This window comes from Lepisma saccharinum, chromosome 14 (genome assembly GCF_977018435.1).
Source record: "Lepisma saccharinum chromosome 14, izLepSacc3.1, whole genome shotgun sequence".
NCBI classification, from domain to species: Eukaryota; Metazoa; Arthropoda; class Insecta; order Zygentoma; family Lepismatidae; genus Lepisma; species Lepisma saccharinum.
This window is the reverse complement of record NC_139242.1, coordinates 56,053,631-56,066,233: the sequence shown is the minus strand read 5'-3', so window position 1 is coordinate 56,066,233 and position 12,603 is coordinate 56,053,631. Positions and strand designations below refer to the sequence as shown.

The window sequence follows — 12,603 nt, the reverse complement described above, 5'->3', positions numbered from 1 at the left end:
CGCCATGAGTGACCCAGAAGTGGATGATAACTTTGTGAGAACGAAGGGTGAGTGATGTTAGAAAGAAAATGCTGTGTAGTACTCATGAAACAGGGACAGACTGCAAGTGCTCTCGTTTGAAAAGCTTTGCGGTGATACCTCCTACAGAAAGAAATAACATAATTGTGCAATTTAATAGAATGGACAATTATAATCCACAAAACTGTTATCTAGGGGGTTTAATTACTGTTAACGATGTTTCACGAAGAAGGCCAAGACAAAATCAGGATGACGCCAATTTACATACACATTCATACAGTTACAAAGTCCGTGTACTTAGAGGTGGAGTAATGCCTGAGTTACCTGTTTGTTACAAGGCATCCGTGAGCTTCGGATTGTACTCACTCAACCAACTCAACTTGTACTACACAGGAACACATATAACGGCGCTTGGTCTTCAAGTGTGACAACACTTGAGAAATGCAAGAGAAACATCCAGCCTTATTTAGAAGAAGCTGAATTTGTGTATCCATCAAGAAAATATGATATGGCACTTCCAATTTCTCTTGAAAAATATAAAGACTTGCAAGACTTGAAGAAATTCTGTGGACAATATGCAAGAAGGTTCTATGAAGATCTTCCTCATAATGACAAATGAGTGACTTTATGAATTTGCATTTTGTTCGTGTATTTCACAAAGCATTCATATTCTTTATTGAGGTATTTACAATTCAAATGGACATTCATCTTTTTTTGCTTTTTTTCCTGTGCGAATAATGGACATTCATCATTTTTCACCTGCAAAATGTGCATTAAGAACGAATTTTGCCAAAAATGTGTTCTTCGTCTTTACATTATTAGACACACTGTTATATCATTAGTTAAACAATATAATGCTTCAGATTATGTAAAAATTTCATACAGTGCTAAGCCATATTGTAGATGTAAGAGCGTTTCAAACATTAAAATTCATTTAACTCCATTCAAGTTTCTTGTGACATTCATCTTTTTTCCCCTGTACCCTTCATATATTATGACAAAATCGAATTGTGTTTCTCGAACATTTGTTTTGTGCCCGAGTTTTGTGATACTTGCCCGAGGCGAATCCCGGCCTGGGCACGGTCTTCTTTCTGTGCCCCTTCATCAATGGACGATATTCAGCGAACAACTTCCCCCACAATTCATTGCGCGAAATCACGCCCGCTGCCATGATTCCGGCAAGCGTTTCAGACCGTGTTGTAAACACACTTGATAAGTATTGCGTTTACAGTATTCGAGGCAGGGATTCAAGCTACAAATATAACGGTGATATACTAAATGTAGTTGTTCGCATTTTGCTTAGTCTCGTAACAATGACCAAAGTATTTAAAAAGATGTTATTTGCCACAAAACAACACTGTATAAAGGTATGTAACATTCGAAAGGCATGCAGGACTAGGAAGCCTGTTTCTCATGGAAGCAATCGGGTTATCCCATAACGTAACGCGGCTAATGCTGTCCCCTTAAAATCGAAGGATCCAAAATTCGATACCCGGTGCAGGCACATTTTTAACGATACTAGTCTATCGGAGTATAAATTAAATTAAAAACACACTTTGTGTCATGAAAACTATAATTTATTGATATGTTCGGAAGTGCAAAATTTTGTACTATTTTTTCTAAGGTAGTATTGTCACTTTTTGTTTGTGTATTGAGACAGATATGCTGAAAAGTGTATACAAATATATGCATACTGCGAACGCATCCGCTGGTTCATAAACAACATTTCAACTTTTTTTTTGTAACATTATTAGAGATCGTACAGCAAATATACGCGTTACAAAACACCTGGATGTAAAGAGTAGCATAAAATTCATACAACGCTAGCCATAAACACAGTACTTGCCTTTCAAATGCGATTTATATTTCATCCTGGATTGGAAAAATCACACTATCTTAGCCACGGACGAAACTGTATGCAGGTATATGACGTTCTCTCGCAATTAATACATAAACAATGGCATACAACACATACACACAACTCATTAATTCACAAAATAGAAACCATTTGAAAACCTCCAATTATACGATTAAAAGTGGTAAACACTGGGCCACTGTCATGCACTCAGCATTTGCTTTTCATTCACGCTTGCTGTCATTTGCCGGAATGAATACCGTACCGCGTGCGTTTGGGCCAGATTTCCCATCATGCTCTGCGCGCTGACGTCACATTGAATATCGTCCATTTCAACGTATCACTCACTCACTCACCCTCATCTTCGCGATTATCTGAAAAGTGGCAGAAAGGCGAAGTAAAACAAACCAAATCTATCAATATTAGATTTACCGACGTCTTCAAGGTCCCGAATAAAACCTGATTTTTCATCAGCTTCCGATGACTGCGTAAGCAAAACCTGAAACTTGTGACGTAGAAAAAGTGGCCACATTGAATAGGGCAGCAAGGCTGTTGCCAAGGAATATAGAAGTTGCTAATCTGAAGAACAGACGCTCAGTGTTCCAGTGACAGTCCAATTGGAAGAAGTCTTGCACAGTCACTGCCCTCTCTCGTTCTCTCAAACGAAATAGAGACAGAACAGCTGACTGTGATTTTTGGCTATTATCACTGGAACGCCAAAAATGTCCATGCCCAAGCATCATCATTGCAAGGACCAGACCAGAGCAGGTAAACTGCAGCGGTGGACCTTGGGAGGCAGCGTTCTCAAATTAGAATTTCGAATGACGTCATTTCGTGAGTGGATACAACTTTCCAGACCGGACAACCAGTGTTGCTATGTCTAAACTTTTTATTGCTTCCTGTTTTTTTCTGTTAGCAGTTCTTTATATTTCGGGTATTTTACGTCGCTGTTTTGCCTCGGGTTAATTTGCGATGATGAGAACGAATGATGAAATAGATGATGTGATAGACGCAATGGGATGTGTACATCCTTACCTTAAACAGATTACGAACCTGGGACCCAGTGCCGGATCTACAAGCCGGAAAACCCCGCAGTGTGGGGGCTCCGGTGACAAGTAAGCCTTTAGGGGGGGCCTCAGCCATTGACATAGTAGAGGGTTGGTATATGCGTATGTAAAAAATAAACGTAGTTACTCGGGGGTACAGAAACGAATACAATACAGCGTAAGTCAAAATGATGTTCCCGATTTCAGTGTCTATTTATTTCATTGTAATGATACAGATTGAAAAACTCAAAATGTTTTTCCTGGCGTATTATAAATGTTCTCTGTGTGATCCACGTGTTACACGACACACATCTAATCTATAATCAAGTGCCTGCCACACTCTTCCTAGCATGTCAGGGTCCACGTCGGCTATGGCTGCAGTGATGCGCTCACGCAATTCCACCAATGTTGTAGCATTTTCTAATTGACTTCCAGAAGGCGGTTCAACCACAAATCTTGTTCGGAAATGCCGCTGAACGAAAATACAGAACGCTTTCTGCTGTCCAGTGGTAGCCATTTTCCTCACTGCTACTAAACTGCCTTCTTGTGGCCGACAGCGCAACTACGAGTCTTCAATAGCAAGAAAAAAAAAACTTTTTGAGATTTTATTCCATAAAAAAATTACATATGCAAGGAAAGTTCATTACCTTTCGTATAAGAAATGAACGAAATCGGGAACATCATTTTGACAAGCTGTATATACAGGTAAAGTTAAAGTTACCTGTGGATATAGCACCGTGCCATGAAGTCACATTTAGAGTATGTCGGCCATCTTGGAGATGATGTGATCAGCATCATGCTGCGGCCGGCTATCTATGTGTGTGTGTGGGGGGGGGGGCTGTAAAGGTAGGTAGGTAGAGGAGCTTTTGTAATATTTTGCGGTTCCCAAGATTTGTAGATCTGGGACCGCTGGCTACGAAGCGCGTTACACTGCGCCACGTGGGCAGTCTGACAATCTGTTGTTACATCACAGACACAATGACGAAGTGGAAACAACGTCACATTGTAATCAATGGGTCCCAGGTTCGATTTCCGGTGGAGGCGCATCCATGGTTCCTATCCCACTTATACTGTAGGTCCAGTACCAATCAGCCTACCTGAGCATCTAGCGGGCTTCAAATAAGCTGACAAACTTTTTTGGCACAGGAAACTACAGTTTCAAGATTGATCCGGACTTGCGTGGGTCGAACCCGACAACCTTTTGAACAGCTGAGCCCTGGGCCTGTCTCAGCGGCGACTTGCTAGTTTCAGAGACCCACGCCGAGGGCCACCACCCTCACCCGGAATGTGAACGTAAGGCGAAAATTTCATTTCACTGGAAAGCTATTGAATTATTACAAAAGACTGTTAATTATAAGCGTTCCTATCAGAAAATGAATTTCAAATTCAATCTGTTGTGGAAAAAGGAATAGAAAAGAAAACTTTCTTGAGCCCAGCTTGGAAAAATATTAGTTTTGTTTAAAACTACTCGTAGAGGAGCAATTTATCTATACATATCAAAGAAGCTCCTTAAATTGCCATTAAATCCAGTAAAATTTTCAACGAAGTTTTTGTTTTCAATCGTATTCGCACTAATTTTACTTTACATCCCCCCCCACTAAAAATTACAAATATTCTACCTTGCTTTTCACGCAGAAAGGCTGAGATTCTTCCAAATTTTGTATTTTTTCATGCATGTACTTGGCAACACTGCGTTAGAATGAGAAGGAAATAGTCGCGCGCAAAGTCTGTGTTCTGGAAGGGGAAAGTGGTTTTTACGAAGCAGTCTGACATTTTAATTCTGGAAGGCAATGCCGGTTAAAAAAAAAGATGATGTTCAGTCGTGTCCGGGAATGCACACTTCAGCTCCTACAGAACCAATGGCAAATTGCGGATGGCTTTATTGGCATTGTTGAAAGGCTAATGGCAGAGGACTTGTAAAACAATGAATTTTTTGGAACTTATCCTGTGCATGTACGTTTGTGATTGTCCTTTCATTCCCATCTTCACGATTTGTCAAAAGTGGTAGAAAAGCGAAGTAAGACTAAAACAATTTAATCAATCGTTTTATGAGGAATACAAATGCACATTATTATTATTATTATTATTATTATAATTAGCAATAACCAGAGGGGAAACATTAATACAATACAATAACCCAGGGCCGGCGCTAGTCATTTTGCCACCCTGGACGGTGCCGGTAGATGCCGCTCCCTTTCGAACGCCCCCCTCCCCCGTCATTACGCAGCAACGGGAAATTGATAATCAATATATTCCTAAGTGAAACATCAAACTATAAAATAAATAATGAGACTTGTTACGCTATTTCGATACTATTAAGCACCAAAGGATATCTCGCTCGAACACAGTTAAACTTTAAAAAATGCGACTCTAATTTTATATTATTATATTTTATGAAAACTCTCTCTCCCCCTCTCTTAAACGTATCTTTAATGTAACAAGTATTAGGAAAGAAATGAAGGCTTGACTTCATATGTTTACCGTTGTAGGTCTGTGATATGATTGGATTATTAAAATAATTACATGTAATATTCCCGGATCTCCCGCGTGGGTGATGTAAGGTCTGAATTCTTTCCTGCGTTGTTCCCGCAAAAAGCGGCTCTGGGGTTCACCCAGCCTCAAATTAATGGGAGGTAAAGGCGGACAGAGAGTGGTGCTGATCACATCACCTCATAAATGGCCGAGATCGAGAATGTGTGTGGCCCTACCCCCACATCCTCTAAATGTGCTTTCATGACATGGTGCTAACTGCACAGGGAACTTTACCTTTGCATGTAATATTCTTTTTCGCATTATGTTATCTTGCGTAAAATGGAAACCAGCGTGTTTCAGACATGATTGACCGAAGTTAGTATTTTTATTAGCCTTAATTTAAAAAGAAACAACAAAAAAACTTTGTTCGCCACTTGCCACGGTTACCGACAAAGTTAATAAATTCGAAGTTCTACACTCACATTAGGTGCAAAATCATTACCCTTTATCAGTTTAGGTCTCCTTTGGTGTAATTGTTTTATTAGCTATAGCCGAAAGCACTTTTAATTCATCTTTTAAATCGGTAGCTTTCATGTTTTAACAAACCGGCAAATTTTCTACACTTTTCAAACAAAAGATCAGATGGCATGTCTTTATACTTACTAATATCATAACATCAATTGAAAAATTCACTATGATGTTTAAGCTACTCAAATCTTTCTCTTAGAGCTAAAATAATCGTTTAGGACCAGGTAATAAAAATCAACTTTGTACCGTTTTTGTGGATATTCAACAGTTTCATTATACTGAGACTGCTTCTTTCGATTTCGGACCTGCACAGTGTTGCCTGTCTTTGGATCAATTATATCTTTCTCATCAACCGAGACTCACAGGTCGCCGCCCCCCGAAAGCCTCCACGAGTGTCCTACCAGGCTGCCAAGTGTCGTCTAAGAAACTTTGAATTTTTTCATCACTCCTGCTTTTTTCAAAGCGCTGATATGTTTGCAAGAAATCATATAACATCATCTAACTATCGTAGATTAATGTTTTGAAGGCATTACGTACCGTTTGGACAGTTTTATTGTCGCCAATTATTTGAAGGAGCGCATCACAGACCTCTCCCATTGATATCGCAACGAAGTAAAGGCATCGAATCTGCTTTCCCACCTTGTGGTACTCGGTGCTTTTTAAGTGAGACTTCAAAACGGTGGGTTGGCGTATATTAACTTCCAAGTTGTATAATATAATATTATAACTTTCAAGTTTTCAATAGGCTTATTTTTTGGCCTCTTCAAATTTTGCCGCCCTGAAAATTTGCCGCTCTGGGCGGTGGCACGGTTCGCCCCCCCCCCCTTTTCCGGTCAATTATCGTAATTGCAAAGTTGGCAAAACTAAACCTGCATTCAGGAGAAAATGTATTTTTTTTTTCAAAGCCTCGTAGCGTCAAACATAAATACGTTATTAGGAAAATGCGTTTGCGGTAATGATCTCATTACACTGTGAGAAGAGAACGTAACACGCTGTATATGTTGCGTATGCTATAAGGCTCCAGAGCGAGATTTGCTTTTCGAGTCTGGAACGTGAACGAGATGAGTGATTATAAAATAAGAACGAAACCGAAAAGAGGACAGGCGAGACTGACCATGAGTATTACCGTGCAAATTGTCCATCACCATGTTCGTGCACTTTATTTGACTCAATAAGAGCTTCAAGAATTAAAAGAAAACTCAAAACAAGCTGTTGACAACTTCTGCACCAGCGTAGATAAAAATCCATCGCTTAGAAACACATAAGATGTAAGAGAAAAATTAATGAAAATAGTCATGGACAATTTGCACGGTAATACTCACTGTACGAGACGGTGCCAAGTCTTGTCTAAAGAAGAAACCTATTTTTTTAGCCAGCCGCAAGTTTGACAGTAGAATTTCTGTTATTACTTGTTTCCAGTTTTAATGTTATTAATTTAAAAGTGAATACGCTATCAGTAAAACAGGATTACTAATTAAAAATGGCGGATTACTCATAGCATATTCTCTTGTAAATCAATAACATTTCCATCAGTGTGGCAACTCAGAACTTCCGGTGAAAACGTTTCTCATTTTTCGCGTCTGGATATACGGTTACGACCTTCGTAAGTTTCTGCAATGAGTAGGTCAGTGTAATTGATCTATAGAGTTGACATACCAATTGTATGTCTCGCTTGGAAAAGATAAAATAATTGTCCTCGTTGACACAAACTCGAAAACACATACTGACGTTTGCTCGAGTACACATTGTGCACTACAGATGAGACTTAAACCTTCGTAAAATACTGTATATAAGAAACGAGACTGTATATATTTAGAACACGCTCTGTGCAATGTATATGATGAATGTATACTACCACTGTGAACATTTTAGTTGTAACGTAATTTGATCGTAACAATTCTCTGGACCTTACTGTTCCTCTCAACCCACGAGCAAGGAAACACGTGAAGTTATACAGTATGTAACATTATTATTCGTATACATAGAATTTCCGAGAAAAAAATGTCATATCTACTAGTAAATATAATCATTTTCATATGTACCTGGAAATTAATGTTAATGAATGTTTCACCAACAAATGTCAATAAAAATGTATGTTCAAAGTGTATAAACAGAGCATATAATTTGTGTGAAAAGAGAAAAACACGCTGTTTCATGCAACATTGTTATTCGTATAGGCATACGAATACAGCGCCACCGCTATTCGGGCGATTTCGTGCAGTTTGCAACTTCGTAACAATTTTGAACATGCAGGCGCGCTCCCCGTCAAGCGGAATGCTGGCGTAGGTATTGTTGTAGGCCTATCGTCTATCTATCAGCGTGTTCGAAATGGGCAAGGGGAAGGAACTTAGTTCCGATGTGAAGGATGTTATTATAAATTTGGCCCTTATAGTAGGTTATCCGTTAAGAAAAATTGAACAAACAGTCAATAAATCACACTCCACAGTTCAATACTTAGTAAACAAATTTAAAGAGGAAGGTTCAACACAGAATGTGCCGAGAAAACCAAAAGAGAGACTGTTGAATAAACGTGACGAACGCTTTATTTTAAAAAGAGTGCGAGAAAACTCCCGACTAAGTGTTCCTCAGTTACGACCATTAGTAGAAAATATTGGTGGCAAGGTGATGTCCGATCAAACTGTCCGACGTGCCTTGTGGAAGCATGGATATCATGGCAGAATACCAGGAAAGTGGCCGTATGTAAATAATGTGAATCGCAGGAATAAACTTTCATTCGCGAAAGAGCACATCCACAAGGACCAGGAATTTTGGCATAGTGTCATATGGTCAGGTGAGACGAGTCCAAGATTAATATATACGTGTCAGATGGAATAAATAGGGTTTGGAGAAAATCAAATAAAGACAATATTGATCACATTAAAACAGTTCCAACAGTTAAACACGGTGGTGGGTCATTAATGATTTGGGGCTGTATGTCGTCCAAAGGTGTTGGTACCATCCAGTTTATTGATGATATCATGGATGCATATATCTATTTGGACATATTGAAGAACAGTGTAAAGCAGAGTGCCCAAAAAATGGACATGCCGCCTATCTACAGATTCCAACAAGACAATGAAGTATGCATAAAGCGCGAGTTAACAATGAATTAGCTAATATGGAATGTGACCAAACTACTACAAACACCAGCTCAAAGTCCAGACTTAAATCGTATTGAGCATTTATGGGCAATTTTGAAGAGGCGAGTCCATAAAGCAGGCGTCAAGTCCAAACAAGAGTTGAAAACTGTTGTGCAAGCCGAGTGGGATAAAATGAGCTCTGAAACATGTCGGAAACTTGTTAATTCTATGAAGAACAGGTGTCAAGCCGTAATTAAAGCCGAAGAATACGCATCAAAGTATTAGAACTGTCAGTCAATTTGCTGTGAATATACTTTTTTATTTTATATTATTAAGTGTACGAATAGAAAAGTTGTACAAAAAATGGCATGTTTCTCTTTCAGTTTCATTTAATTTATTATTGTCATTGGTTATACAGAATTTGGGTAAGATTTTATGTTCCTAATGATATTAGTTATTGAATTATAAAGAAACAATTTCAAAAGAGTATATTTCCTTTCAGATATTAAAGCATTTTCTTTGAAAATCCGTGTGTACGATTAAGAATGTTACATTCTGTACAGCCTCCCTCAACCTCCAGTTGTGCACCTCTACTCGTTAAAAACTTTCTTTTCTAAGCTATTAATTCACGCCTACATTTATTTCTACAAATATGAAAATATATACTTGAAAAATGGAATGGATATTGACTTGCATTTTCTTCCTCTCTCTTCTTTATCAGAAATTCAACATTACTTAATCGTTTGTTTTTAACTATTTCGATTAATTAACAACTATAAATCTAAACTTAACAGCATAGAAGAGTTTCACAAAACCTTGAAGATGTCGATGTCATAATCAAATGCAGCTGGTAAAATAACTACGAGCGGTGAAAATCAACGTTGCCAGTGCATTTTCTTGCCTGTCGTTTCCCTTCTGTGACGTAATCAGTGAGTGTCCGAACGATTCAGCCAATGAAAGTTTTGATCCAGTTTTTACTTTTCTAGTCATTAACATTTTCTGCTTGCTGTGATAAATGCTGCATAGCTTCTCGTTGTACAATTTTTTTGTGAAAAATTATTGACTCATACTAGAAGAAGTTGTTTGAAAAGTGCAATGAAACCGAGTCAAACCGGAGTTGTGTGATCTACAATCCTTCTTACTGATAAATTTCATGTTTCACTTTCATCGTTTCTAATTATATCTCACAACAAAGTAGGTTGCAGGAACTTGTACAAATTGAATTTCATTTATACGCAGTCGTCAGTCTTCATTCTGTTAGCACCACTTGGAAGTATTGATTCCTTCCTTGGTGGAGAAGAGTAACTTTTAGTTCACCGCTGCACTCGTTCTACAAATCAAGTTCGGATCGAATTAATCATTAAAGATTCGGAAAGTTCGGTGTTTTCTTAATGGCGAAGCAACTATAGAAGCGCAACATACTGCCTAATAGCTTTGAACTACCTCGGTTTCAGTGTTTTAAATAATGCCATTCCACATTTTAAAAGGAGCTATGTTGGACTCTCGTTTAACAATTCGTTAAAACAAAAGTTTCATGTACTGGCTGGTCAGTTTAAAAGATCAACTTTGGAGATTTGAAACACATTTAAACAGTCACTTTAATGTTACATTGAATGTGATTTCTTGTGTTGTCGATCTTCTAGAAGTAAAAATGTAAAACGAACGAAAATAAGCATTTAACCTTTTACACGCCGAATTGTCTTTGGATTTGAAATTAATGAGTTTATCAGTAATTTGTGTCTCTTTGGTGTACATTAAAGAGAATTATTCAAAAAAATTGTTATTTTTTATTTTCTCTATATGTAAACTGGAGTGTTCCCAATTGGGAACATTGGCGTTTCATGTGAAGTATTATTACAGAGTTTTCTAATTATAATTCAACTGGACCAGCATGGTTTCCATTTATATATTAGCATAGTAAATGTACAGAAATATTACATATAAGCTTACAGAGAGTCAGACAACAATACAACCTTCAAAATACAAAATACTAATACAAATACATAATAGGATAACATAATTGTATAAAAATGAGAAACATCCTTGTGAAATTTTACTCAAGGAGAAAAGGGTTTATTTTATTGAAAATGTAGCAATACCAAATTTTAAATATATGTAGTTTACACATTTGAAAATGAAAAAAAAAAAATACACACACACACAGAATGTCCTAAACTGGTGATAAGCCATGGAAAGCTGGGAAGCAGTGTAAATGCATATTTCTTGCACACTCGCGACATTGTAGGCGAGCATTTTTTTGGCAAAATGCACACCTTCCTTGTCCTGCTTCAATCAGAAAATGACCATCAGTTTTCCTCATAGACCCTGGGATTTCAAATCGTGGTCCTGGCCTCGAAGATGTTCGTGGATTTTTGCGAATAAGGAAGGTGGCTACTTCTCTTCGAAAATCGACACAATTTTGCCCTTTTGAGCTGCATATAGGCACGTCATTGAAGAGAGATGCTCGAGGTATGTCTCTGGTAAAATTTTATGAAACAACTCAATAGGTTCCAGTGACAGTAATTCTGGGTGTTTGTCGGATAAGCACTGAAATGAATCATCACAATGGAGCGAATTGTTTTCTATAACCGTAGACTTCTTCCACGAAGGATGTCCTACCTGTTTACTTGATGCCCCTTTAGCCTTTCTTGATGTTGTTGGCTGAAGAGACTCCGGAGTAGATTGTTCCATGTTAGTTGTGACAACCAATTCACCACACACATCTGAAGGAACCACTTCTTCAAAAACGTTGTCATCAATTTTTTCCTCATCGGTAAGATCTGCAGTTTCTTCTGGAGGCAAACTGACAAATATCCACTACATCTCCAATGTCTTCAGTATCGTCATCTAAAATTTCATTCAAATACTGAAAAGCTGCTTCCAATGTTAGGAAACGATTCGATGCCATGTTGTTCGTACAAATGTTGTTGAAAGACTGAATTTTATAACAACGAGACGGCATGAATCAACAGAAGCAGCTAACAGAACGTGGCACAAAACATGCCGGGATATTTGTTATACAAACAATGTAAAAACAATTATTTCAAATGTACTTGTAGCCAACAATAAGCATGATTTTATTTCCATTGTTGACCAAATTACAAAACAATCTTGCCTCAAAACTGTGAGAGAGGAAAATTTCTCTTCAGTTTTTTGTGCGAGTTATTTGTTGTCTGTAACCATTGTTCATGCAAAACGCCAATGTTCCCATTTGGGAACATGATAATATACTTACGTCCAGACTAATAGAAATAAATGAAAAACCCATTCTAATGCATTTCATGTAATACTAGCATTATGTTCTGCCCGATATTGTACAGAGAAGAAAAAAGTAATTTATTAGGGTGTAAATAAAAAATATATAATATTATGAATGCAATTTTAACCATTTTTGTGTAATTTCATAGTATACTATCCAGACGATAATAATGAAAATATTAATTAAATGTTGTTAATAGTAAATATACACCCTAAATTAATAGATGAAACAAGAAAACTTTGATTTTTTTTTTTCAGTATAGTTTTAAATGGAAAATTAGTTGATGTTCCCAATTGGGAACATTGGCAGGTAAAGGGTTAAAAGCGTCATAGATTGAGGCTGTTA

At 37.6% G+C, this 12,603-nt stretch overlaps 1 protein-coding gene across 2 annotated transcripts in view; it reads left to right on the top strand.

Moving 5' to 3' along the window:
* Nucleotides 1-12,603, top strand: part of LOC145998911 (beta-1,4-glucuronyltransferase 1) — a 116,484-nt gene that overhangs the window by 86,412 nt on the left and 17,469 nt on the right. The window lies entirely within an intron of this gene.